Genomic DNA, 23,008 nt, shown 5'->3' with positions numbered 1-23,008 from the left:
GTGGGTGGATACTCATTTAATTGCACACCCACACACACACACTTAAGATTCTTAGTGGGTGGATGCATACACCCCTCAGCACACACACAAACACACACACGCACAGTTAGTGGGTGGATACTACAATCCCCCCCCTCAAACAGTGTCAATTATAAGCAGCTCTCATTAGACATTAAAACAAGCAAGTACTGCAAGGCTGCTCTGACCCATTTACTGGTTTAAGCGAATGAGTGAAAAAGTGACTCCTGGCCTCCGAGACACTGGGCAGATGGGAATGTAATGGGATTCTTCTGAGCCCTGCAGATTTCAGCTAAATTTAATAATAAAAAAAACATATTCCAAATCAGTCTGCAGCTTTCTCGTTTGGCATGCTGTTTCTTCCCAGAAAACTCCATTTATTAACTTATTCTCAGCAAAGTGCTTGGACAGAGTTTCATTTGCAAATGAAATGCTACACTTTTTAATTCATATGCATTCGTGCCAGTCAATTTCCTTTTGTAAAAATAAAGAGGGAAATTAAAGACAAGGCATTTTCTCTCACAAAATACAGTTTATAAAAAAGGTTGAAGTTCTGTTTTATTTATTCCAAGTTTTCATTTTTCTTTATGAGGAAAATAATTGTTTGATCTGAGTGGTACAAGTAGAGAACCGTATAAAGAAGGCCAGTGATGAGATCTGTATATCTGGTACAAGTAGAGAACCGTATAAAGAAGGCCAGTGATGAGATCTGTATATTTGGTACAAGTAGAGAACCGTATAAAGAAGGCCAGTGATGAGATTTGTATATTTGTGAACATTCTTCTTCAAATGTTGACGTTAAGCTAGAGGCGTGCCTCTCCAGTAAACAAAATAAAGTCCTGGCGACGTCCCCTAAAGGTCCCCTGGCGAACGTCACCTCCTCGACATTGTGTAGGGTTCCCTTGATGTCCCGTGGACCTCTGTTCGGGAGGTCTAAAAGACGTCCCCAAGACTTTGAGGGGACGTCCTGTAATGGTCACCGCAACGTTATGCGCGCAACGTTTATATTTCCGCGATGGTAAAAAAAACAAAAAAAAAACATGAAACGTGATTTAGCGGTATTACATCCTGTAGGCTTCATCGCTGCTAGGAGAGAAGTTGTCGGAACATGAACACGCATTTATGACTTATATGACAATTACACAATCAATTACACTTACCTCATGTTTTCACGTCGACCTGTCATGTATGAAATCACGTCCTCCTTACGTATTACCAGAGCCCGTCTACGGAGAGCCTGGCCACTCCGTATTAGTCCCATTGTACCGAATTTTGGTTGCAGTTCCACCAAAGTTCCACTGGGGGCGATCACCATGAGTGTAAAATGAATGGGAGTCAATGGAGCTAGACGGCTAAATTTGTCTCTTTCACCTGATTGTCGTTGACAAATTTCAGATTTGATTGTAGTTTGTGTAACTTCAACATGGGTTATAGGTCAAAAGTTCAAAGAACGAGTGCTTATGTCCTTTTGATTTCTTACAGATTGGGTCGTTGTTGCCCATAACACGCTAGCATTGTGCTAATGAATGACGTCATTGACATGTTTAAAAGGCTTTTTAGAACAATTAAGTGACTTTAAAAAATACAATACTCAACCAAGTGTATTTTCTTTACCTCCCCTTTCGAATACAATATTCAAATTACTTGGGAAAAAATGATATCCCGAGAAAAGTTGATTTTGAGTGGTACAGCTCCATAGACCCATTCATTCTGCACTCTTAGACGAGCGCCCTCATGTGGAACCACAGAAGGAACTGCAACCAGTTCAGAAACCGGGAGTTTTCCGAGAGTGGCAGTTCTCCCCTTATTAGACATTCTCTGGTATTACACTGATGATGAGTAGACATGAACCTTTATACTGGGCTAGGATGTGCTGCTTTCACATCCATGGTCTATTCTTAAAGGTCACATTCACTGAGAAACCGTTTAATACTTGTTACTTTCGAAATACTATAGCTCACTCCAAGTTGCATATGCATGCTGCATGTGAAAATGATCTTCTACCCCCATTGCCCGCATTAGCCAATGAAAGAAAATACACGGAAAAACAAGCGAATCAGAAAGAGCCCTTCCCAATGACGCCGAACGGAAACTGATTATTCATGGCCTCGCCCACCTTGGCTTGTGACCGCCTACAGGAAGACTGGAAGATTTTGCGGCTAGGGGATTGTCTCTCTGCAGCTAGTAGGAGCTAACAGCAAGTTGCCAACATGGCGGAAAAATCGTGCCTGTGTTATTTGTGGCAATAACACATCAATGTTGCATGTCTTGCCTTAGAAACATGAGTTGAGGAAGAAATGGTTCGGATTTATCGTTGGAACACCACCACCGAAGTAGTGCAACATTAGTTCTGTGTTCCAATCATTTCGACCACACTCACTGCCTACAGTTAGAAAGTGGTTTTGCATCGATGTTCTGAAAACCTGGTTCTGTACCGTCATGACGATCGACCACCAGCTCACAGGCCAGTACCCCTACAAGCAAGTACAAACAAACTTTTCCACCTAACGTCTGTTACAAAATAGCATGTTCATATTCTTCACGTTAGCATGTATGAAAAGGGTACAAGCTAGGCTTAGGCTAGCCTATATTACAGGAAGCTACACCAGGCACGTAACTAAAGTGTTCTGTTTGCGACGTGTAAAATCAGAGAATGCCTAAAAGGAAGGGCTCTGGTAAAATCCATTAGAGGAATGGTCTATTTTCCCGAATATAGCCTACAGGCCACTAACACGCCAGGTGTAGCTACTTCCATTGATTAGGTCTATTGGAAGCTAATTGTTGCAGTACATAACGCGAACAGAATGCTTCAGTTACGTGCCTGGTGTAGCTACACTCATAAGAAACTGACCACACTACCCAGAGATTTAGCTTGTTGAACCTATAATCTTCTAACCTAAGCGTTAAACCACAAATAATAATATTAGCAACAATATTTTATGCTCAACTAAGTACGGGTATTGTTCTAGTCTAAACAGGGAAAATCAAAAACACAATACCCATGCACTATTAGGCTAAGTTGCTATCACTAGAGCTCAGGTATTTACACTTCAGTCTAATTTATGTCTTCTTGCCATTATTACATTGACCTTTGTAGGCCTACAGTGATGTTTTGTTTGATTACTTGCTGTTTACTTAGTGTTTTGTATGTCTTCCAGAGCACATCCTCATGTCAGGCTACACAGCTTTCTAGCCTACATTAGGTCATCACGTTAGAAGCAAAGGTTTGTGATCTAACTTTTATTGTTGTGCTAGTTAGTTTCTAGAAGTCTTTTTCTAGTAGGCTAATACAGGTTCTTATGTGCTCGTCAATGTTTGGGAAAGTCAATTCATGGGTTTCTTCAGGTCACTTACCACAGGTGTATAAAATCAAGCACCTCGATTATGAACGCAGACTGCATGGTGCTTGATTAATACACCTGTGTAAATGGACCTGATGAAACCCATGAATTGCATAACAGATAGAATTGATATTACCAAATGTCTTCTTGTGGGTGTGCTACTTAGTACATCATACACCTTACCACAGTCACTAAAATATTTTTGTTTCCATTGTGCCAGTACAGTTTTGTGTGAGATAGTGAATGTCCTGTGTACTATTAGTATCTTGTAACTTGACAGTAATGCACATTTATTTACTTTAGGTACCCAAACAGAATACTTCATGAAAAGTATGAGTATTGATACAAGCACTTCGGATACACCATGGGCATGGTGGCCTGCTACGTTTACTGCCATCAATCCTGTTCATCCAAGGCCAGCTAGAAGACCTTGGGTTGATCAAGAGGAGGAGGAGGATAAAAGCGACATCTCTACAATAACACCTGATGGCTCCACCTATGGCCCAGCGCAATCAAAGAGCAATGTAATAGAATCATCACAGCCAACGAATGTGTTTTGTGTGTTGTCCCTTCGGATCCCCAGGACAATACAAGCCGAAATCTGTAGGCCAGATGTCTGCATCGTCTGGCAAAAAGAGAACATTGTTAATTCTGTGTATAGTTTGGATGTTCTTGTTTTGTGTTTGCATTATTTTAATAGACTGCAATATTACTATTCGTCAGTGTTTCACAGCAAAAAAAAAAAAAAAACAGTAGACCTACTTCAACAGCATATTACACAATAGGCCTTCTCACTGAACCACCTTGTTTATTGTCTTTGCACCTTGCTTATGGTGTCAGAGGATTCATTTAAACTGGCATAGGTTACATCAGTGTTGCAGAACTGTTTGGATTTACATACAAGTTGGTTCAATATTGCAAACAACTCATCTATTATATTTTACCACATCTACTTGTGGAACACTTGAGATAGCTTGCGGACCACACTTTGAGTACCACTGCTGTATGTAAATATAATAAAGTTATTTATTGAAAATTGACCTGTTTTGTATATTTGTTTTAGGAGTATTTTATTTTATCTTACCTTTCATATCTTCTGTCTCACAAAGGGCCATAGTCGTCATAGTCGAATGTTTAGTGCATTTTGAAGGGAGTACATTATGCTGAGGCAGACTGGTTCTAATCCTGGGTACAGGGTCATACAGACAACAGGGGTACTGGTGTTGGCCATTTTTCTAACCACATAAGCAATCCCCTTACGAAAAAGTAGTATAGGAATCCATAGTATTTGGGACAAAATATTATAGTAATCTTATAGGAATAATTATTATAGGAATAATTGGGACATACTGTAGAAGTACTACTAATAACTCTAACTTCTAACTTTTCTATAGTAGCCTTATAGTACCTATAGTATGTCCAAATACTATAGTATTCCTATAAGATTACTGTCATATTTAGTACTAAAATACTATAAGATTCCTATAGTAGGCTACTTTTTCTGTCATCCGTGGCAGAAAACAACTTGAGTAGGCTAACCTCTGCCAATGTCAGGCTATCAAAGCCATAGTTCTCATTACCGGAGAAGTCTTGCAGCACACATTCTCTGCTTCTGTAGGCATTCTGGTACAATTCCAGCAAAATATAGCTAGGTAGGTGTGTTTGCATTTAGATCTATATTGGGCTATGACCAAGTGGTCTTTCAACGATAGTATCATGGAATTCAAACCATAACTATCTATTCCGATAGCATTAGCAGGCTAGGTCAGTGGCTGAACTGCATTTAGGGTGCTTACCCAGAGGAAAGAAAATGTTAAAATGAGAGCTCCTCTCTTTCTCAATTGTTTCTCCTAGACAATAATGAGATCACAGTGATATAAAAATGAGATTATTGCTTTTGTCTCCCGCTTCTCAGGTTTGTCTCTGGAGCAAAAGAGTTAAGTTATCTCAGTGTAGACTCCCTTTAATATACAAATGAGATCTCATCAATATTTTAAATAATGCTCAGTGTTGTCTAATTTATACATCTCATATTTTACTCAGGCTGATCCACCAGAGAGCTCTCTCTGTAAACTCATGCAATTATCATTTCAGATATTTTTGGTAAATCTCAGATTAGGCTCCATCAGTTCTGTAAAAGAGATCTCTTCACAAGCTTGAACCGTTCTCATTCTAGTCATCTCAGATCTCAGCAAAGGCTTATACAATACTCAGACTTGCTCAATTTATATATCTCATATTTTACTCAGGCTTATCCATCAGAGAGCTCTCTAAGTGAACTAATGTAATGCTCATCCAGACCTATTTGTTTTATAAATTAGTCTGATCTGTAAGAGCTCTAGCTGTTGTACAACAATTCTCAAATGATTTTCATTGGCTTATTTGTTTTAATTGCACATATTTTCAAGTTCACATTTGCAAACAGTAGGCCTAACCATGTGATGTGACCACCACACATGACGATGCTCTGACAGACCTCTGAAGTTCGCCTACAAAAAAGCTACCATCTATGCCCATATAGGTAGATCACCTGTTAAATTCTCCCGCAGGGAGACGACGAAATCGGAGACACGGACGTTTTCCTGAACGCACTTTTGTCTTCAACCTTCGAGTAGATATTATAATCAATGGTATGTGAAGGCGGCACAATTTGCTTTTTGCTACCCCAGAGCTAACTTGCGACTTGTTAGCAAGTTAGAGAAATCAAGTTAGACTCCAGAGGTCTATGATGGTCGGACGAGATAAACTCGTGTGCGGAAGACTCCAGAAAATGCAGTCTAGATTTGGCGCCCAGTGAAACCAAGTGAAACGGTGTGTGGGTATGAAGGATTGTGCAGAACTCGCCACCACGAAAACTCAGAGAAGGTACATTAACATTTTGGTAATTTGCTAACGTTCTTGCATATTTTTAGACTCAATATATCATTGAACAACCTGACAAAGCAGCACATAAAGTTAGCTAGCTAGTTAATGTTAGCTACTTGTAAGTTACATCACTGGCTGTGCCGCTTGTATATAAAGCTAACGTTAGACAATTTAACGTTGCTAGTGGCTAGCTTACTTTGCCTTATACAACTTTAGTCTGTATGTTTTGAATGGTGTTAAGCCATGCTGTAGCCAAAATGCACGGAATTTTAAAATGTCTTTGGGATGTCAGTCAAGATGACGAAGCTAACGTTATTGCCACTGGTTTAAACTGGTTCCAGCTCAATTCCACTGAAAAGAGGCCGGCAGCTTCTTAAAAAATTGGAAGACTACGCTAGACCATCAGATCAAATTGCTGAACAAACAGCGTACCAAAATGGTAAGTATATTTTGCCCCACAATATGTTCTCACTTTTGTTTAACCTGCTATAAATTACAGCATATTGTAAGGGCATTCTTGTAACCCAGGTAAACTAGGAAGTAGCGTTGCTGCGGTCGAGGGATCGAGAAATGGGCAAGTCAGCATCTGCAGTCATGAATAACTTGCCAGTCAACATTTCTTTTGCAATTAATAGAATCTGTAGCATGCAAATCAAACCAGCTATTAGCTAACTGAAATACAACCATGATATATCTAGGTATGGTGAAGGATATGTGATGGGCTATCTATCTATCTTTTAATTACAAAGGCCAAGGGAACTTTATCAGGATGCATTCCTGAGTCCATTCAATAACTGGCCTTTAAAAATAAAAATCTGCCTGCCTCTATGGGATTTTAACATAGGGGGTTCCTTACTTATGCCCCCTGTATTTTAAGGAATAACATTTATTAATTTACGATACCTGGTTCATTCACAAAGAATATTGGTGTGTTTAAAGGTTGGATTTTTTCCTCATTTTTTAATTGAGGCATTAATATCAATTTCCAACAGATGATTTATTGTATTCCTCTGGTTGTCTTAACTTATGCACAGTTGATGGTTTTATAAAGACACCCATACACCAATAAATAGTTCATGTAGACCAGGGGTCTCCAACCTTTTTGGGAATGAGGGCTACCTGAAGACCCGAAATCATATGGAGGGCTACTCATTTAAAACAAACATATCCTCACCCCTTTTTTTGCGAGGGTAGTCCTCCTAAATAATAGGCCTATGTGATTTTTACTTTTAAATTATCAATATTGTGCAGGCCTATACGTCTTTATATATTAAGCAACTTTGCTTGAGCTAAAGCAATTGTTTTTCAGTCCTTGAACAATCATGCAAGAACCGTATTTGACGAACATGGAATGGCCACAGAACTTTTGCAAAAGATATGCTTCCATTGGCTACACCAGATAAGCAAGTTTTTTCCCCTTTACTGTCTATGCGTGCGAGCAGCGTGTATGCGCTCCGCTTCCGTTGTTGCTTAAAGATTGAATGGGAAACGGATTTGGAGCCAACGGCTAAAATTTAACGCAGCTACAATTTGTAAGGTATCACCAATATCAATTTAATGTTACAGATGTATGGCTACATACATTCTTAAAATGGTTCTGGTCTAGACTTAAATATCTATTGAAAACTTCACAATGGAGCGTGTTTTTAGAGCGTGATCTGCAGGTGACCTGTTGGCTATTTTTAGAAAGTGCGCTGGGGGCGCCTCATAGCCGTCCCGCGGGCTACCTGGTGCCCGCGGGCACCGTGTTGGAGACCACTGATGTAGACTGTCACACAATGGTAAGTGGAACATTGGCCACAGCTTGTAACAACTTCATTTTTTACCATTCTTTGCGTAGGGATGTGTACACAAGGATGTGTAACCTTGTGTAACTTTGTGTAACTTGGGAATTACAACAGAAAGGAACACGTTTCAGCTAATCAAAATCAATGAATGGAACTGTCAGTTTCAGAGCTATTATTACCACACTGATAGATTGATTTTGCTTTTTATTTGCAGCCTACGTTATGCACTTTGGAACGCTCTGCGGATGGACAGCTGTGGAATCCGCAAAGGTCAAGAAGGCTTTTGTTACGAGGGCTGGAGGTTCCAAAACATCCATGAAGCTGGGGTAATTTTCTCTTATTTTAAATTATTTCCAATTGTGGTGAGCATTATTGGTGGGCTTTTTATAAAGGGTAGGCCTCTATTGCACTAAAATTATTCAACCTTTATACAGTTAACATCAAACTGTGTAGCTACGAAAGCTACAAAATCACATTGTCATAGAAATGATAGAGGCGAAATTTCCACTAGGTTTTATGAAGATATTTTACAGATGGGCTGAACATACATCAAAAGTAAAAAAAATGACATGGCCAAAATGATTAACTCACCAACAATATTTGTTGTATGGTGTATACCAGGGATCACCAAATGGCGGACCGCGATCCGAGTCCGGACCGTGACGTGATCCTATCCGGACCCAGACCATAATAGCCTAATTTAGATTTTCACGTAAGATTTCAAAGCTGCGCTAAATGTGTCGTTGGTTAGGATAACGGCATTTACTTCAGGAGCTTCAGGAACCATCATTTCGCTTGCTGCTACTCAGCCAGTGAAATCTGTGAATTCTGATAAAGTCGAGTCAGTGAGTAAAGTAGCCTACTATGGGGAAGAGACTGAAACGAGCGAGGAGAGGAGACGGGACGAGAAACAATCAGATGGATATCTAAGTTAACGATAAGTAAGTTATTTTCAAATCATCGATTGCTCAAAGAGGAGGAAGCTAGACAGCGAGAACAGAGCTTTATATAACGATACGGAGGCAATACCACGCAAAACTGTCACGTCTGTAACGCCAACTAGGCTAAATATGGATGTGACAGTTTTGCATGGGTGGCATGAGGCAAAACATCCAGATAAACAGAATCGGGCTCAAGATGTGAAATTAGCACAAATACATTAGGAAAACCAGATGCAAACACCATACTCCTAAATTGTCCTAAACAAACACCATACTCCTAAAATGTCTTTGTATTTGTATAATGCAATTTCATCTTCCTGAATCTCAATATTATGATCACAACAAGTCTGGGCAAATTATTAATTACATTTTCACGTGGGGTAACTTGTTGCAGGGCAACCATAACCGGTTCCATGTCTTCCGATTAGATTATTAATCATCAGTTTCTTGAGACAAGTTCTCAAGAAACTTGAGGTTGGTATGAAGGAGTGTATTGTGGATGTGTGCAAACATTGTGCACGTTGTACATGGTGCAACTTCTTGCAGGGCAACCACATAACCGGTTCCATGTGTTTGAATTGGATGACTAAAGTTCTCAAGAAACTTTTCTCCCTGAATCTCAATATTCTGATCACAACAACTCTGGGCAAATTACAAGTCAGCACCAGTGCTGCATTCATTGTTTTGCACTTTTATGGCTGCAAGATGGCTGCAAACGTTAAACTTCGTGAAGATACTGTCTGTATAAATCGTCTTGTAAGTAAACTACCAGTGCTTTTTCAAAGTTCTCAATGTCTCGTTTTAAATGTCAGGGCCCTCGGAAGTCTACCAATGAAGTGTGGAGATACATTGAGCCTCGTAAATGGGTGTAAAACAGTGATTTATTTGCATGGCTAGCCTGATGCCGAAGCACCACTACTGAAAAAGCTGTTGGTAGCATCGGCTAACTAGCGCCAGATTTTGGAGTGCAGGGGACAAGTCGAGATGGGCTATGAGACATACGTTCACACTCGGTATCATGTTTCAATACACTTTAGGTCAATATCACACCGGAATTCTCCTTTAATGGCCAATCGTAGACTAGGATTTGGGGTGGCACCTGGGGTGGCCAATTGAATCTCAAGGGTGGCCTGTGCCACCCGGAGCCACCCCTCTGGCTCCGCCCCTGTATATATATTATACATACATACATATACATAGCCTAAACATTATGATGCTCCGGACCTTTGCTTGAGGAAATTTTCCGTAACGACCTCGCTGAAGATTAATTGAATACCCCTGGTGTATACTGTATTTTCTGTATTTTGTTTTTGTTCTTGACAATTGTCAGTGTCTCTTGAGTGATCAGAGCTAAATGTTTTGGGCTAATTTAGATGTAATATTGAGTCATTGTCTTTGATTTACCGGATTGACCCTAAAGCACTCCTTGTTTACAAATCATTTAAAGGACAAATCCGGTATGAATTGATCCATAGCTCTTGTTGGAAATCACTGTGTGCTGTTCATAGGAAAAAGAAAATGTGGCACAGCCAATTCTGAGTTATGGACAGGGAAGTATAGCCCAGAGCCGTATAGAAGTACTTTTGGTATTCCTGACATAATGCAGGGTAGCCGCGGGGTCTTAAAAGTCTTTAAACGGTCTTAAATGTCATGTTCCTTAATTAAGGTCTGAAAAAGTCTTAAATTCCGTTGCCAAAGTCTTAATTTTTTAAACGAAGGTCTTCAATTTTAATTATACTAGCCTGCAAGCAAGGTGAAATGGGGGAAAAAACTAGCCTGGCGGGCCATCCTATATCATTGAAATGTATAGTCTGGAATCGAGCCATTCACCTTGCTTAATCCAAGGGGCGGGCAGAGAATTGTCTTTCAAACTGCCTAGGCATGCAATAGGCCAGCGCTACGACCATATCCGTATCCGGTCGGCAAAACGGCAAATACATCCTTCTTCGAAAGGAATGACTTAAGTGCATTGTGTTGCTCAACTTTCAAAGAAAAGCACAAGTCCAACTCCTCCAAAGTTGACGCCAACGCCGATTCAAACAACCGCTCTTCGTTTGCCATAGCCACCTTCCTTTTTGTTCACTGTCGCAGGACTGTCGCCATCCTGTTAAGCCCGCCTTAAGACTTTCTAACAAAATAGAGCGCTGTGATTGGATGACGTCCACGGCGTCAGCCAATAGAAATCCCTATGGTTTGATACTAGACGTACAGGCTGAGCAAATTAATTTGCCCCCGCTAGGGTGCGTCTAGATTTCTAGGCTAGGAAAAAACAACAACAATGTGAAAATTCAACAGGGGGTTGATTAACGTCAGAGATCGTCTAATTTAGTGTTGCACGGTGCACCGATACTACAAAAGTGTTGCGATAGCTATTAGCAGTTGTCACAATACCTAATTTTATTAGTATCAATACTTTTAAGAATGACCGTGTTCTTGTTTGTGTGCACAAGGCATGCTTCTAGTGCCTCCTCCCCAAGCCTGTGGCTGTGCGTCTTTTCTCCTCACACACATATGCGCAGCTGTCGTGCCATAAACAGCGAGACATGGCTGCTAGTTTAGCTTAAGTGATTCTGTGGTAACACATAATAATAATAGGCTAATATCAAGTTGATTTGCTCACTTGCACCTCTCAACTTTGTGTTGCTAACCTACCTAGGCTATGAGATGTACGTAGGTCTACTATTGGGTTTAATGTCATTTAGAAATAGGCAGCGCAACCTTTGCAAACTTTTACATCTGGAGAGAGCTCCTTGCTAACTAATTCTGCTAGCTCAGGTCATGCATGTCATTCGTAATTAGTGCTAAAATCCTTATTGAACATGATTCCTTCTATGAACTTGATAGTTTTTTATTTACATTTATTTTATCTAATGACAGACAACAATGAATTGCATCCACATATCCTCATGCATTATGTGCAACAATTATTCACTAGCCTAAAACCGTGAGACTGAAGGCTACAGTAATTACTCACGTATTTCACATTAAAATTTGCCTAGGTGTAATAGTTTAAAAATAAATATTAAGTATTCAAATGACTAAATATGTTTAGCAATTAAGCAGATTAATAGTAATTATGCAGATTAAAAAATACTATACATTAACTGTACACTTTATATGAATTCGAAGGTATATGAAATAGAAACATATGAAATAAGCCATAATTTTCTGTGTGTGTGGAAAGAGTCAAGCAGAATCTAGGATGCCCACTGGTGTGAATGATAACACTATATTCAATATTACTGATGATGTCAAGGTGGTCTGGGCCCCCAAATCAAATACATTTTTTAAGAATTATCGAAGAAGTATCGAAATCGCAATTCTTGATGTGGTATCGGTATCGAAACAATAATTTTGGTATCGTGGCAACTACACTAGTCTAATTTCTTAGGATATGCGCAAACAATACTTTGGGTTTTCGCACCGGCAGCAATGAATCAACATAATCAGTCGAAAGGAGAGGACAGCACATCATGGGGAAGTGTTGTTTTAATTGTCATTATGGATTTGATCTGGTGTTTTACAACCGCATAATGGGTGTGGTGTAGGTCTTAATTTTCATGCAAGTGGTCTTAAAAAGGTCTTAAAAAAAGTCTTATTTGGGGTGGTCAAACCTGGGGAAACCCTGTAATGGAAAGAAGCTACCGAAGGCTTTTTTGCCATATTGAGTCAGCTTTACTTTCTTGTCCATAACTTGTCTAGGTTATGACACATTTTATTGTTCTTTGTCCTTTGGACAGTGCCTGGTGAGCTCGAACAACAAGGCTTTGAATCAGTTTACACCAGATTTGCCCTTCAATGAGACTGTGTGACGTGTTCCAGCAATACTCATCACTTAAAACCTCACTGATCACAGGATAAATGTTCCTGTTGAAACCCACTATCAGAACTAAACAAGGCAACGCTGCACGTTGTTATGCGTTCTGACTATGGAGCCAGCTCCCAGATGACAAAAAAAATTGCCCAAATTACTTTTTTGACATCAGGACTCTGAACTAAACTATTTTCAGATGCCCATTTTTTTTTTACACTGAATAGGCTTAGTCCAACCAAAACAAGGTTTTGCCTAGTGGTAAGCTGGATAGGGGTTAATCCTAGCCTGACAATACAGTTCAAACTGATATCTCAATTGTAACTCCTACTTCTCAACAGTTTCTCATTGCAATGTCTCCTCATTTGCTCTATTATTTCTCCTAAGGAGAAACAAGTTGTAAATGAGACTACACTCAAACATATAAGAGATCTCCCGTATTTCTCCTGCTTCTCAAACTAATATCTCTTATGTGACTCCTACTTGTCTTATTGCTATGTGTCTCATCTTTTGCTTGTTTTATTTCTCCTAAGGCAAAATTATGAGAAATTATTGTGACAAAAGTAATACTTAAATGATCCTTAAAAGAGAATCACCATTTTGCCTCCTTAGCAACAGAAGGGATACAAATGAGAAGCAAAAGTTTCCTCTGGGTACCTGTGTTGTGAAGTAAAATATCTACTAGGACGATTGCAAAGACTTTTGACTGTGTAAAGAAATAGGTCTTTATTTTAAAACGTTTCCAACTGTTTATTACTTGAAAGCAAGATGATGATTGTCACAAACGTTTACCTCTTTTAGGAGAATTTTTAAGCTGACAGGCAATTGTTACCATTCTATTAAACCAACGTTCACCGACAAACGATCAGGAAGCGGTTCTTCTTCCTACTCGGATACTAGGATCAAACACGAGTTGTATCTCCGAAGACATTTTGTGCAACAGTTTTGACTCGAGTTTTAGCCAGGTTTTAGCACTGTAAAGTTGAATATGGAGCATAGCACAGGCAGAATCGGATGGGGACGCACTGGAGGAAGCGTCACAGTACTGTTAGCCAATCAGAGGTGAATTTATTAGCATAATATTCATGACTAGAGGCGAAATCCAGTCGTTCCTACCCGCCCACCTTCCCCACCAAACTAGAACAGCATGAAACAGACGCAGGACAGCATTTTTTTCACCAAAACCGGCTCATAGGGCATTCATCAATACTACAGACCACTGCAAAATTAATGAAAAAACGATGAGATGACGCCTTTAATAAACTAATACGACATTTTAATGGGCATATCCCGTAGCATATTGTTCAAAACATCATCAGAGTAGGCCTAGACTAGCCTAAGCTAAATTGTTCAAACCATATTGTTTCAAAATAAAAACAAATAATAATAGCCAAAAATACGTAAATGAATCGCAATGCATGCTGGGAAGCTAAACTCAACATGAAATAAAGTACATGAAATATAACTAGAATGCATTGACGTTATATCCACTCTAAGGCGCTTGGACCTGTGATCAAACAGGGACAGCCTAAAAATAGCCTATCTTCCTGGAACATTGCCGATAAAGAAAAATGTATCGTTTTCTCTAGGCTATGAATGCTCTTTGTAGCCAACTTTAAGCTGAAATAAATAGATTCCAGATGTTTCTATTCCATATCATTTTTTATTCATAAACAGTAAGGCTCTGGTAAGGCAGAGATCTGCTCCTCGTCAGAAATCTCATCGGATATGTGCACTCTTCTTTGCTGTTTCCACAAGGAGCTGCTGTGACATTGAGGACAGCTATGCGTGACACTTTTAAACGCGAGCATGCGTCAAATAAATTACAATGACATTTAAACGAAGTCACGAAGAAGCAGTATCCTTAATTCTTCTGCAATGTAGAGCTAGATCGTTTTGCTTTACAAATTAAGTAGTCACTTCTGTTGGTAGGCAACCCTAAAAAAATGCTACGGGGTCTGTTTTTAACATTTCTCTAGTTTTATTGCATCGTATTCAGCTCCAAAAGTCCTCGGTTCAGCCCCTATACGGCGGTGTGTGTGTTTCTGAAAATAAAACAGATAATACGTGACTAGGTTAGATAAACCACTTCCTATTTAAAGCATGTTACATGCGTCACGTAATGACAGTTATCTGAAGAAATGGGCATTGTAAGCTAGAAGCTAAGAACAGCGACTTTGCTAATGTTACACCAAGCATCACATCAGCTAACATGAATTTGATAAAATCCATTCCCTAGTTTGTATCGTTGTACATTAACGTTAAACTCAAAATGTATGTGCTACATAATTCACACATTGGCAGTGAACCTAGTTGGTGGTTCTACTTTGTTCATAGACGCACAACTTCATAAACTGTATGATATGTTGTTGCCTTACGGTGTGTTTCCACACACCGAAATTTCGCGTCGCTTTCATTAAGGTTGAATAGAGACGAAATTCGCCCTGGTTGGGCGAAATGAAAGCGAATCGCCGAGGCAGGCGAAACAAAGTTGGCCAAAGTTTAACTTAATTTTTTTATTTATTTATTTTTTATTTGCAAACATCATTGACATTACAGAAAATGCAACACTACGACATGCACATGAATACTACATACGACAAACAGACGTACATTACATAAACACATACTGTAACTTAACAAGACATCACATTGACTTGGCTTCCACAAACATAACACAACATAACATTAATAACAGAAAGGCTAAGGATGATTTGCGTCCAGGATGATTACAGATATGATTATCAGGGATGAAATTGATGACCGGAATGAAAAGAAGGGGGGATGGGGGGGGGGGTGCAGATGGTAGCTCTAAGAGTGTGAATGAGGTGGTGTTGGGATGGGGGTGGGGATGGGGGGTGAGGGGTAGTGAGTATGTGAGGATGTATGTGTGTGTGTGTGCGCATATGTATAAGGCTGGCTTGCTGTTGGGCCAGGAGGAGAGAAGCTGGAACATAGAGAGGGAGGGTTTCAGAGGAGTTGTAATTATTCTATTAATGATAAGTATAATAATAGGAATGGTTGATTGCCTGACTGATTGCCAACCTGGGCACCCATTAATGGCCACAGTTCCACCCAGCCCCTGCAGTTATACTGCGACGAGCTGACAGAGGGGAGGACCTGCGTGCCACCCATCGCCCCAGGCCCCCAGCATATGCACACATCCCCCACTACCACGACCAACCACACCTCGCCCCCAGACCTTCACCCAACACGCCACTCTTGACCTAAATATGTACAGTATATGAATGGCTAGGTTGAGGGGTCTATCTAGAGTGTAGCATTAAAAGAAGTGGGCATGCATGGTGAATATCTGTCAGGATTTCCCCATGCACACCACACTTACCCTGTGTAAGATGTATGCCTCCTCAATGTGTGCATTAAAATAAGTGAGGCATGCAGATAGACACCTGATGAGGCATCTACCTGCACTCCACTCTTACCCTAGCCTGTTTTGTAGTTTTTGTTTATGTATGTCACCTAACATGTAGTGCGATTAAAAGAGAGTAAAGCGTGCTGTGTGCTTCCAGGACAAGGCGTGTGCATGAGCGTATGAGGAGGGTGCACACCGGGGGCCCAGGGCCAATAGATAACCCACAGGACCCAACCAATGCCAAAACCACACAGCGACCCGCCAGGACCGAGTCTCCCAAGCCATCCAATGGGGCCCCGTCAGAATAACGATGGGAGAGGCAGAGAGAAAGAGTGAAATTAGTAAAGTTTATCAGAGAATGTAAATAAAAGGGGGAGGGAAAGAAGGGGATGCTATTTATATTAATAATAATAATAATAATAATAATAACAATAATAGTTCCAGCTACCCTCCCCTGCCTAGTGTTCGATGATATGTGTATCTGTTGATGAAGTGTGTTATGATCGTGTGGAGATGGAACTCAGGCAAAGAGGGTCAGGACTGTAAGTAGGTGATAAAGGGGTACCAAGGAGAGGTTGTATCCTGAGTATTGATTAAGTTTGTAGTTGATAGGTTTTCTAATGATATATAGTCTGTTAACAAGTTTTTCCAATGAGTGATGTGAGCTTTTTTCTTAGATTTCCAGTTCATGAGGATGGTTTTCTTGGCGCTAGTCAGCGCTACCAGCAGTGTTTTATTGCAGGAGTTGCTTAAATTGACTGTGGATGTATCACCAAGTATGCATAAGGAAGGGGATGCTGGGATGTGACAGCCAAAGATGGAAGAGAGAGATTTTGTGACACTCACCCAGAAGTGGTTGATTGGAGTGCAATGCCAAACCGCATGAATGTATGTGTCTGGGTTATTTTGTGTGCAGTGAGTGCAAAGATCCGAGCCAAACCCCATTTTAGCCAATTTATGTGCAGTGAAGTGGAATCTGTGAAGAACCTTGTATTGTATTAGTTGTAGATTACTATTCTTTGTCATGAGGTAGATGTTTTTGCACATTTTGGTCCAGAAGTCGACACCGGGAGTAATTGATAATTGTGCCAATTGTTTTTTCTGAACGAGATATAATTTTGTAAATTTGGGAGTATTTTTTTGGGAGAGGGAATATTAAGCAGCTCTGAGATTGGTGGGGGAATGTCAAGGTTAGCTGTCTGGATGTTAATTTTTCCTAGGATAGATGATTTAATTTGCAGGTATTGTAAGAAGTGTTTACTCTCGATGCCGTGCTTCTGGACCAAACAGGAAAATGAGGCCAGATTATTGTCTTGAAGAATGTGTTGAAGGTGAGTGATGCCCTTTCCCATCCATATGTGAAAGTTAAGTGTTTTTTTATTGACGGTGAAATCTGGGTTATTCCAAATCGGGGTGCGAATTGATGGTGCTATAGGTGAATCAGTGATGTGGTAGAATCTCCACCAGGCTGTCAGAGTAGCTGAAATTGTTGGGGCTTTGAAGGATGGATGTTTTTTGACCGACTGACTGCAGAAAGGGAGATCTGAGATTTTAATTTCTTTACAGATTGTTTGTTCTAGGTCTAACCAGGTGTTGTCTGAGGGGGTGGGGTGTAGCCATTTGTGGATGAAGTGGAGCTGGTTGGCCAGGGCATAGTGCTGGAAGTGTGGGGCCTCTAGTCCTCCCATTGCTTTTGGTTTTTGGAGAGTGGCGAGTTTGATCCTTGGGGTCTTATCTTTCCAGTAGAATTTAGTGATTAATGAATCGAGAGACTTAAACCAGAGGGTGGTGGGCTGGGTTGGAATCATAGAGAATAGATAGTTTATTTTGGGCAGTATTGTCATTTTGATTACTGAGATTCTGCCCATGATGGATAATGGGAGGTTCTTCCAGCGTTGAAGGTCTTCATCTATTGAAGTGAGTAGAGGGGAATAATTTAGGCTAAATAAGTCTGACAGCCTGGGGGAGACTTTTATCCCTAAGTAAGTGATATAGTTAGTGCAGAGTGGGATAGGTGAAGAGTTGGCTGTCACATCCCAGCTGTTGGGATGTAATGGGAGAACTGCAGATTTATTCCAATTGATTGAGTATTCAGAAATTTTAGAGAATGTGTCCATGAGTTTGATGGTTTCTTCTACTGATGTTGTGGGGTCTTGAAGAAAGAGAAGAATGTCGTCAGCATAAAGGCTGATTTTGTGATGCATATATGGAGTCTGGACACCTTTGATGAGGGGGTTCTGACGGATGGCAGCTGCTAGGGGTTCAATGAAGATTGTAAATAGTGAGGGGGAGAGTGGGCACCCCTGTCTAGTTCCCCGGTGAAGAGTGAAACTTTGTGATGTTAGTCCATTGGTGATTACTGTGGCTGAAGGAGAGGTATATAGAAGTTTAATCCAGTTAATGAACGACTCCCCGAAGCCAAACCTCCCTAATGTGGAAAACAGGAAATTCCAGTTCACCCTATCAAAAGCTTTTTCTGCGTCCAGAGTTGCTATGATGGTATTATCTTGAAAATTTGTAGAGTGATGCATTATATTTAACAGTCTGCGGGTGTTGGTGGATGAAATTCTACCTTTAATGAAGCCTGTTTGGGTCTGGGTGGATGATGGATGGGGTGACCTCTGCTAATCTGTGTGCTAGCATTTTTGCGATTATCTTATTGTCCACATTGAGGAGAGAAATTGGTCGGTAGCTGGATGGCAATGTTGGGTCCTTATTGGGCTTGAGGAGCAGTGAAATTGAGGCTGTGGTGGAACTAGTTGGAAGACGTCCTTTCTGTTTTGATTCATTAATCATTCTGATGAAAAGTGGAGCTAAGATGGTCCAAAATTGTTTGTAGAACTCAGCAGGAAAGCCATCCGGACCTTGTGCTTTATTATCGGGCATCTGTTTCAGGGCATCAAACAGTTCTTGTTGAGTTATAGGTGATTCTAGGTTTTTTATTTCGGTCTCATTGAGTTGTGGTAATTCGATGCTGTTTAGGAAAGAGTCTATGAATTCCTGGTTGGGGTTTATTTCTGAAGAATATAGTTTATTGTAAAACTGGTAAAAAACATGATTTATTTCTTCAGGTGAGCTGGCTTAGCTTCCCTGCTGAGTTCTTTATGACCGGGATTGTTGATTTTTCTTTGTTACCTTGGATTTGATTTGCTAAGTATTTACCTGATTTATTGCTATGGTGGAAGTTTTCCTGCCTTAGACGGTGAACGGTAACGGTAACTTTATTTAAATGAGGACCATTCGAGAACCAATCAGGTCCGCATCTTTGTGTTTGGAGGCGGACAAAAAAGTCTGACCAAGATGGCGGAGACTACCTGAGCTGTAACACGAAAATTTGTATGTTATTAAAATGTTTCTACACGAACATTGGCACTTGTATCAACACGAATTGTGGTTTATATGCCACACGAACTTAGTCAGAGCACATACACCACTAAATAGACCACTATATATGTTAGTTTAAGCACTCGATCTTTTTAGCTAGCTGACAGGCGAAATGCTAGTATTTTAGGACATTGGATTGCATTGTAAACCTAGCTAGACAGCTAGGCTACATGCTGCAACACAGGTATGAAATATATTATGTCTTATTGACCTTGTTGTTTCTATGAACATGAATTGTTGTTTATAGGCAACATCAACTTAGTTGAGGCATAAAGACCCCTGGATATCTTCATTAAGTACTTAAACGTTTGAATTAGCTGATTAGCCTAATTAGCTCGCTTGCCACCACTGGCTAGACACTGGTCTACTTGACACTAGTCAAATGGTTAGCGGTTTCGCTGTCACGCCCCCGAGGCGAAATTTCGCTGGCCGAAAATTGCGAGGTGTTTCGCTGTGTGGAAACCCACCGTTAGACTACGGTAGGCTAATGCAGCTACTGCTAGAGACGTTAGATAGATAGATAGATAGATACTTTATTCATCCCCAGAGGAAAATTACAGAACGTTACGTTATACGTTAGCAGCTAACATTATGACAACTTTTCATTCAGTTTCATTCAGTTATTGAAAACTTCTACTAACAGCTACATACCAGAGCCCGTCTACGGAGAGCCTGGCCACTCCGTATTAAGTCCCATTGTACCGAATTTTGGTTGCAGTTCCACCAGATTTCCACTGGGGGCGATCGCCATGAGTGCAGAATGAATGGGAGTCAATGGAGCTAGACGGCTAAATTCTCTGATCAGTCTCTTTCACCTGATTGTCGTTGACAAATCTCAGATTTGATTGTAGTTTGTATAACTTCAACATGGGTTATAGGTCAAAAGTTGAATGAACGAGTACTTATGTCCTTTTGTTTTCTTACAGGTTGGGTCGTTGTTGCCCATAACACGCTAGCATTGTGCTAATGAGTGACGTCATTGACACGTTTGAAAGGCTTTTTAGAACAATTAAGTGACTTTAAAAAATATAATACTCAACCAAGTGTATTTTCCATGCCTCCCCTTTCGAATACAATATTATAATGACTTGAAAAAAAATTATATCCCGAGAAAAGTGGATTTTGAGGGGTACCGCTCCATAGACCTCCATGTATTCTGCACTCGTGGACGAGCGCCCTCATGTGGAACCACAGAAGGAACTGCAACCAGTTCAGAAACCGGAAGTTTTCCGAGAGTGGCAGTCCTCCCTTGTTAGACATTCTCTGTACATACACAGCCAAAAATGTTACTTACTTTTATCAGTGGCCACCAATGGTGCATTTCTACCGAATGCTGTGGAGTTGACCCTAGCTGACCTCAATGTTGCTACGTGATGACGTGTAACGTGAAGTTGCGCATGGATGTGATGTCTCCGTCCTGCAGGCTGTAGCCAGAGCGCTCTTAACTCCGCTGCCATGTATGAATAAACAAACGTCCCCTTGATGTCCCCGGTATAACGTTATTGTCGGGTCCTTAGGACGTCTTTGAAATGACCAAATGCAAATGTCATCTGAGGGACCTGACGGTGACGTCCCCAGTCCTGCACCGGACGTCGCGCAATATCCAAAGGATAACTTGCTCCGGACGTCAATAAGGTCACCGGAACGTCCGCTAGAGAACATGACGTTCGGGACCAATCGGGGACGTCGTGAATGTCCGCATAAGGACGTCCAGCTAACTTGCCTACCAGAAGAGCGCCTGATTTTGTCAATGGGTGCAGGTAAAAAGCAAATATGCAAATATCATCTCACATATGTGGGGGGTGCGCTCATAATTCTACAGAAGCGTCAACTGCTTTACCGACCTACAAGGAGGTTATCAATTGAAAAAGGTTGTCACGGTTGTTTAAAAGGTAGGATCCAAATTTACAAAACCAGAAAGGAAAGGAAAACTCTAGAAACAGGAATCTTCATTTTATTCCAAGAAACACGCAATACAACCGCATGGATACAGTACACAATCAAACAAAGACTGACAAAGAACTGGGAGATATAAGGGTTTAAATACAAAGGGCTAACGAGGAAACAGCTGAACACAGTAAATTAATAATCAGAGAACAGAAATGATAGAATCAGGTGAGGGGCGGAGACCGGGATACAAGGAACAGAAGCACATGACCAGCACAAACAAATTACCATTTATTTTCTATTTAAATTGAGGAAATCTGCTCATATTGATGAAATCATGCATTGACCAATTTGAGCATAGCTCAGTGTTAAGAAACTTAAAAGGACACCAGGCAACGTTTTCATGTTAATTACTCATCTTTGTAAGTTCGTAAGTACTCATTACAGGGCGAATGAAGACTCTCCCGCCCGCCCCTACTGCCTGTAGTAAGAATATCCTGCTTGCAAGTTCAGTGTATCGTACCCGCCGACCGAAGCAGGATCAGTTTACATCCTGCATCCACAGCACAGAGGCAGGCTAACTAAACGCTAGCGATTGTTGCAAACGTGTAATGGCAGAGCTGGCGAAGAAGCAGCGAAAACCCTTGATGGAAGATGCAAAGAAAAGGAAAAGAGCTTCAGACCGAGCGAGGGGGAGTTTCGTAGAGAAAAAGTATCAGGCTTGCTCTAAGCGATGTTGGTTAACGTCACTTCTGTTGACATTCAAACAAAACAGAGAGCTAGCTCGCTACCTCCCCCTCACCCCCTTCCATGCAACTGAAACTCTCCTAAACGCGCATCTCGTGGGGATTGGCTGGAATAGTTTGCTATGTTTTTATGGACCAGGCAGGCTTGTGCAAAATTCTAGAATTTAATTGAAACTGGCTCTTAAATTCCAATTCAATTCTTGAATTTCACTTGCATTTCAATTGAGGTAGCAAACAAGAAGCAGAATTGCAATTCGAATTGTGCACAACCCTGGGACCAGGTTGTTTTTGTTGCCGTTTTTGGAGCCGTCCACAGAGACCGTGTTTGTTTTACAGTGTATTCAGGGCACAGGCAGCTAGCGGATGGGGAGATGATGTTTGCTGTATGTGACAAAAAAGTTTTAGCTTAGAAACCGCATAACATTGCTTAGAGCACTTTTAAATAGATGCATGCTTAGCATTTTGTGAAAATAAATCGTTATGGCTACATTGAAAAACTCTTCGCCATGAGCTGTGTATCCTCTGATATTAATATTTACTGATATCTAGGCGATTCAAGCACAGCTCAGTTTTAAGAAACTTAAAAAGTTGAAAGTTGCCAAAGTTGAAGACCATGGAGAAATTTGTTACAATTTCAAAACCGGATTACTCTGGAACATTTTATTGCAGACCCTGGTAATCTAGAAAGATTAAGGGTCTGGCCACGAATAATGTAATGGCCCAACTCGAGGGGCGGCGCCAAGCGTGCATTTGAAAATCTCACTCTACGCGATTGGATAACACAATACAACCAATGTTTACTGACTGATTCCGGACTTGGATTGAACACAATTGGATAACACTACGACTGTCATC

At 40.6% G+C, this 23,008-nt stretch overlaps 1 long non-coding RNA gene across 1 annotated transcript in view; it reads left to right on the top strand.

Moving 5' to 3' along the window:
* The first annotated feature begins 8,286 nt into the window (after positions 1 to 8,286).
* The window catches only part of LOC121721388, a 38,032-nt gene continuing 23,310 nt past the window's right edge, over positions 8,287 to 23,008 (top strand). The window contains exon 1 of the long non-coding RNA XR_006034818.1: positions 8,287 to 8,337. This is a non-coding gene — a long non-coding RNA (uncharacterized LOC121721388). The remainder of the gene's footprint in view (positions 8,338 to 23,008) is intronic.

Source organism: Alosa sapidissima, chromosome 10, assembly GCF_018492685.1.
Source record: "Alosa sapidissima isolate fAloSap1 chromosome 10, fAloSap1.pri, whole genome shotgun sequence".
NCBI lineage: Eukaryota > Metazoa > Chordata > Actinopteri > Clupeiformes > Clupeidae > Alosa > Alosa sapidissima.
This window is presented reverse-complemented; position numbering and strand designations above follow the sequence as displayed.